Raw genomic sequence first — 6,225 nt, 5'->3', positions numbered from 1 at the left:
CCGAGGAGTCGGCGTGGGTGTCTAGGTCGAGACCGAAGCACTGGCAGCGCTCTGAGGGATCCTCGTGAGCGGCAGCGTATGCGTAGGCGTAAGAAGCGGCGGCGTTTCTCAACCCAAAGGGGTATGGGGATGGTGCCGTCGCCAGATTCTGCTCCGCCGGGGTCGGTTCTTCAGGGAGTGGTGGAGCGGAGCTAGACGACTGGGCATCGCCGTGAGCCACCGGCGATTTTCCTTTGTCCAAGCTTAGGCCGGACAGGTCCCCAGCCAGGGACACCGTACCAACAGCTGGTCGTAGGATATCGGCGGGGAGTGGCGTGCCGCCCCGGGTTCACGTAGCATCAGGGTGGCCTTGCTCGCGTCGTGCCTGGCGAGCGCGGCGAGAGCGGCCGCTCGGGGCCGCCTGCGCCTGGGCTGCCGGTGCGTAACTTCGTCGTCGGACGGTGGGGCTCAAGGAGTGAGGAGTAGCCATGTCGTACTCATGCCCTAGGGACATGAACTCTAGGCTCCCGAACCAAACCACGGTGCCGAGACGCAATGGTCATACGGGGTCTGCCATCCGGCACCTGCCTGGGATGATGAAACTGACACGTAGAGGCCCCTACCTGGCAGCGCCAACTGTCGGTGTTTTAGACCGGGGGGTCCTCAACCGACTAGTGAATTTGTTCTATGTGCTCCCGATTCCGGATGGTGATGCAAAGAGACACAAGATTTATACTGATTCAGGCAATCGGTGCCCTACGTCCAGTCTGAGAGATCGAACTTGTATTCCTTGCACCGAAGTGCTCGTAGTAGGGGGTTACAAGCTAAGGGAGAGAGGGAACTAGTCCCAGGTCTCGGCAGGGTGTCGTATGGGCCGTCTGAGGCGTTGCTCTCAAGCGGCTGGAATGTGTGCGTGTGTGTGCGTTACCCGGTGTCCTCCTCCCTAAGTGGCCCAAGTCTTCTCCTTTTATAGGTGAAGGGAGGACAAGGACAGTACATGTATTACTATACGGCGTCATGCCGATAGGGACAGGCATGTCCGAGCCCTGTGGCCTGTTCCTGTGGCGGCGTGGTCGTCGGAGTGGTCCATCCTTAGGAGTACTAGGGCGGCGTGGTCATCCCATCAGATCATGTGCGTCGTGGGAGCCCCGGGAATGCCTCGGAGTGGACGCAGGCGGCGAGCGTGCAAGCCACTGTGGACGGACTGTACGCGAGGCCGAGATTTGGTCGGTGCCGAGGCTTGCACTGCGGTGGGGGTCTTGGTAGGCACGAACCCCAAGATCGCCGAGGCCCTGGTGTACAGTGCCGAGGCCTTGGGCGGGCGGCCGATCATGGGTACAGCGTTAGGACACAGTGGCCGGTAATCCCCGTCGTACCCTGTCCCAGCCGGTATGGCGCTGATCGTGGGCACAGTGGTAGGACACAGTGGCCGGTAATCCCCGCCGTGCCCTGTCCCGGCCGGTATGGCGCTGATGCGACCTCGGGTCGCGTTGGCCATTCTGTGGCGTTGAATCGCCGTCCGGCTGAGATTGCGGGAGTGGTTGAAGCATTAATGAGACATGACACGCTGTCGGGAGGGTCGGCCGAGGCGGGGGGCGACGGACCGCGGATGAGCCGGCCTCGAGCGACACGAAGAATGAGGCCTCGCGCGAGACGGAGATCGGGCTCCTTGCCGAGGCCTTGCGCGAAAGGCCTCGCGCGATACGGAGAACGCGCCTCCTGCCGAGGCCTTCCGTGGGGAGTCTCGGGCGAGGCGGAGACGGCGTTCCCTGCCGAGGCCTTCCCTAGGGAGCCTCGCACGAAGCGGAGCTTGCGTCAGGGTGCCGAGACCTCCTGCTCGAGGCTCGAGGCGAGGAGGGGGAGAACCCAGTGGGCTCGGTCGTGGCGGGTGAGGGGCCCATGACTTAGCCTTCTTGCTTTTATTATTTTTAGATGGGACTTTGGCAACCCATTTGATGTTTTGCTTGGGGTACCCCATTCTAAGGTACCCGACAGAAGGCCTTGCCCACAGCGCTACTTCAGACTCCGACCCTACGTCCCTTCGACCGGGACTTGTAGGAACCAGAAGGCGTGTGGAGCAAGGCTGGGCAAGGCTCACAAGTCAAAACCACTATACCAGAGTCCATACCCTGCGCGGAGCAGTACTCTGTAGCCGTCCTGACATTCTACTAGTGGCATCGACAGTGTTGTAGGCGCCTACCATTATCTGGTATCCGCCGGTATGGGCAACAAGGCTTGGTAGACGTGGACAACAAGGCTTGATAGCATACGCACTCTTTCCCTCTCACTTGTAAAGCCGTCCCCTTCATCTATAAAAGGAGATGTGCTTCCTCCAACAAAGGGACCGACTCTTGACGGATAAGTTGAACACACACGACACGACAGACACAGTTGAGCAGCGACCAAGCTCTCGGCAACCTTTTCGATCATTCCATCAGAAACTTGAGACTCGTCCCTCTCTCGACTGTTTTGTACCCCCTAGTGCGAACCATTTTCGGTACTAATAACACGAGCAACAACAGCAAACTGAACATAGGGACATTCTGCCCGAACCAATAAAATCCTCGTGTCCTTTAGTGCACCATCCAGGCCTAACGCGCAATAATCACAAATTTACTAGCCGGTGTTTGTTCGAAACACCAACATTGTGCATGACCCAAATCATGGAATGAGTCTCTGGTTTGGGTCTGTGCTATCGGAGATAACCTTATTATGGGATAATGGGCATGCATATCAAAAGGTACTAGTATTTGATTTGGGAGCAAGGAATTCTCGCACGGGAAATACTGTCCATGGACTCCATGACTGATGACGTACTCCTGAACGCAGCCACGCATTGATCTTGTTGTACAACCTGGGATGCAAAAGTTCAAGTTTAGCAACACTACCTCCACTTGTAGTGGCTATTCATTGACCGGTTCTCCTATGGGCTCACCCCGGTGTCGAAATGTACAGCCTGACCGGCTATGATTTTTAGGTTCTGGCTGCTGTTGTTTGTTGTTATAGGAACAATAGAAATCTATTTGCTGCTGTTTATTGCAACCACAAGTGCATCTACAACTGCAAAAATCTGCGGCTAGCGAGCACTCCCATAATCCTTTTAAAAAAAAAGAAGAAAAGTAGTGCGCATTAGAATTCATAAAAAAATTAAACATTAGTCAAAATATTGTATGTATGTTGCGCCAGAAATACCCCTTATAAAAAGAATTGGAAGAGAAATTCAAAGTATATAGTGAAACAATTCCTTCAGATCCTAATACACCTTATAAAAAGAATTGGAGGGAGCAAATAACTTCGTAGACATCAAAGAAAACTTTGATGTAACTGGGTATATGCTTCTAAAAAAATGAAAACAATAATATCCCATTTTTTTCCCAATAAATATTATACTGATATTTTTAAATTTTGGTTTACAAAAAAAATAGCCAAACACCCGAATAGATAGAAAAGTATTAATGTTCCAATAAAAGTTGCATTGGATGGTCTGTTTCAGTAAATTGAATATTACGAACAGCACTAACCAAGTGATCTCTCAAATTGAAGGATCATGGGCTAGGAAAATTAAGTTAACCACTCCGATTCTAGGGCGTCAAAGTCAAAAGGTTACTACTTGTAATTACGAACTGGGAGACCCATGCATGCCCCGGACAGCCGGCCCGGCTGCTGTGCCGCGCGCGCACCAGCACCACTGCAGCACCGCGTGTTGTTCCTTCATCGCCACGTCTCTTTCCCTCTAAAACTGCAGCACCCAGCCGTCTCCTTTGGCAGTATATAAGCCCAGCGTCTCCCTGCCAACTCTAATCTCCCCTTAACAACTCCACTCTCCGCCGGAAAAATCCACCCGTCCATAAACCCAAAAAGGTTAGCAGCCTCCTTTTCCATCTCCCAGATCCGCACTATCTCTGATGCTATATATATGTGTGATCTCCAGCTGTTTCTTTATTATGTGTTCGATCTCCATGTATTAGCTGCATCGATCGATTCAGCGTTGTTGATTGTTTAATTTGGTTCATTCATGTAGCTGGCTAGGTCCACAATTGATTTTGACTGATTTTCTTGCAGTACCAAATAATCTTGTCAAGTCGTTGTTTAATTATGCTAGCTGACGAGTGAAGAGTACTGTTTAATTCTGTGTGTTTTTGCGTCTCAGTCTCAGGTTTAGTTGCAAGCAGTGATCAAAAGCAGGCTTAGACGACGGCGATCCTTAGCTCAGTAGCCAGGCAGGAGATGGAGCACGACGTGCACCATCACCAGCAGGAGGAGGCCATGGAGCTGCCGCCTGGGTTCCGATTCCACCCCACCGACGAGGAGCTCATCACGCACTACCTCGCCAGGAAGGCCGCCGACCCCCGCTTCGCCCCGCTCGCCGTCGGCGTGGCCGACCTCAACAAGTGCGAGCCATGGGACCTGCCATGTAAGATCTACTAGCAAATGATGAGTCCTATCAAATTTAAGGTTATTCGTCCTTCATTAGTGAAGGACGACGTCGTCACACGTGCGCGCCATGTATGGTGGTGTGCAGATCGGGCGACGATGGGGGAGAAGGAGTGGTACTTCTTCTGCGTCAAGGACCGCAAGTACCCGACGGGGCTGCGGACGAACCGGGCCACCGAGTCCGGCTACTGGAAGGCGACGGGCAAGGACAGGGAGATCTTCAGGAGCAAGGCCCTCGTCGGCTTGAAGAAGACGCTCGTCTTCTACACGGGGAGGGCCCCCAGGGGTGGCAAGACCGGCTGGGTCATGCACGAGTACCGCCTCCACGGCAAGCACGCCGCCGCCGCCACCGCCAGCAGCAGCAGCCTCATGCCGTCGGCGTCGGTCAGAGCTGGCGCGTCAAAGGTGCTAGCTTTTGTTGCTTGTGCATGCATGTCACCGATCGATCCATCCATCCATCGGTTGGTTGAGCGAGCGAGTGGCGTGTGGATCCGTCTAACCTCGTTCATCTCTATGTGTCTTGGCTGCATGCTTCGCAGGACGACTGGGTGCTGTGCAGGGTGTTCAAGAAGAGCATCGAGCCGCCGTCAGTGGCCAGCAGCAAGAGGTCATCATCGGTCGCGTGCATGGGGATGGAGGACGTCGTGGGGCCGTCCATGTCCATGGCGGACGACTTCGCCGCTTGCGCGCTGCCCCCGCTGATGGACGTGTCCGGCGGCAGCGGCGCCAACATGTCACTTCCAGTGGCGGCGGCGGCGGCGTCCATCGAGCTGACGCCAACGGCACCGGCACCGGCACCACACGTGACCTGCTTCTCCAACGCGCTGGAGGGCCACTTCCTGACCCCACCACCCTGCCTCCTCCCCTCTGCCGCCGCCACGGATCACGTCGCCCTGGCGGCCTCCACCTCGCCGTTCCTGGCGAGCATGGTGCAGTACGACGGCGACGCGGGCGTGGGCGGCATGGTGCACGAGCTTCCTGCAGGAGGCCGGCGGGTGGTACAGCAAGCTGGGAGAGAGGGAGCGGCTGAAGCGGCGGCGCGTCGCAGGACACCGGCGTCACCTCGGAGGTGAACCCCGCCGAGATCTCCTCGACGCGGCACCACATGGATCACGAGGCCTCCTTTTGGGGCTTCTGAACTCCCCCCATCTTTTCCGCGATCGTTAAAAAATTGAATTAGAATCAGTCACCGGATTGGAAACGGAGATTGTATTGTGCTTTTGAATATTGTTATGTGCAAAATGGGGCAAAAAAAAAAGGTTGTGAACAACATATATGCTTGTGTAGTACTAAACTGATTTGGTTTTAGAGTAACACAGCGTGTAATTGTTATATGAAGATCTATTTGAAACGCAGGAATCCTTAGGGAATCATATACTAAAACTATTGTTTGTGTATAAAAACAAGAAATAGCTATTTGGAGCGACGATATTATGCCGTGATCCCACAACATACTAAAGTTGTAATTGTGTCACGACCTTGTGGCACCTAGAAACGTGTATTTGGGACAACAGTGGAGTGAGGAAATTCTGCCGTGATCTCGCGACATACTAAAGTTACAAATGCGATGACTAATGATAGCTAGAAGAGTGTGTTCGGCATGATAGAATTATGCTTAAAAAGGTCTATTTGGATCGAGGAAATCCCGCCGTGATCTCGCAACATATTAATATAACCGTTGCGGATCATATAGCAGGGGGAAAAAAAGCCCACTATGAATGCGTAAATTCTGCGGTGATCCCGCAACATGATATTCTCATCTAGAGTAACGTAGATTAGAAAACAACATGTAGCAATTACACGGAAACACAA

At 53.6% G+C, this 6,225-nt stretch overlaps 1 pseudogene; it reads left to right on the top strand.

Annotated features, from left to right (window-relative positions):
• The first annotated feature begins 3,726 nt into the window (after positions 1-3,726).
• On the top strand, positions 3,727-5,806 carry LOC136462363 (NAC domain-containing protein 4-like; annotated as a pseudogene).
• The last annotated feature ends 419 nt before the right edge of the window (positions 5,807-6,225 follow it).

The sequence above is a fragment of the Miscanthus floridulus genome, chromosome 7, assembly GCF_019320115.1.
Source record: "Miscanthus floridulus cultivar M001 chromosome 7, ASM1932011v1, whole genome shotgun sequence".
NCBI classification, from domain to species: domain Eukaryota; kingdom Viridiplantae; phylum Streptophyta; class Magnoliopsida; order Poales; family Poaceae; genus Miscanthus; species Miscanthus floridulus.
This window is presented reverse-complemented; position numbering and strand designations above follow the sequence as displayed.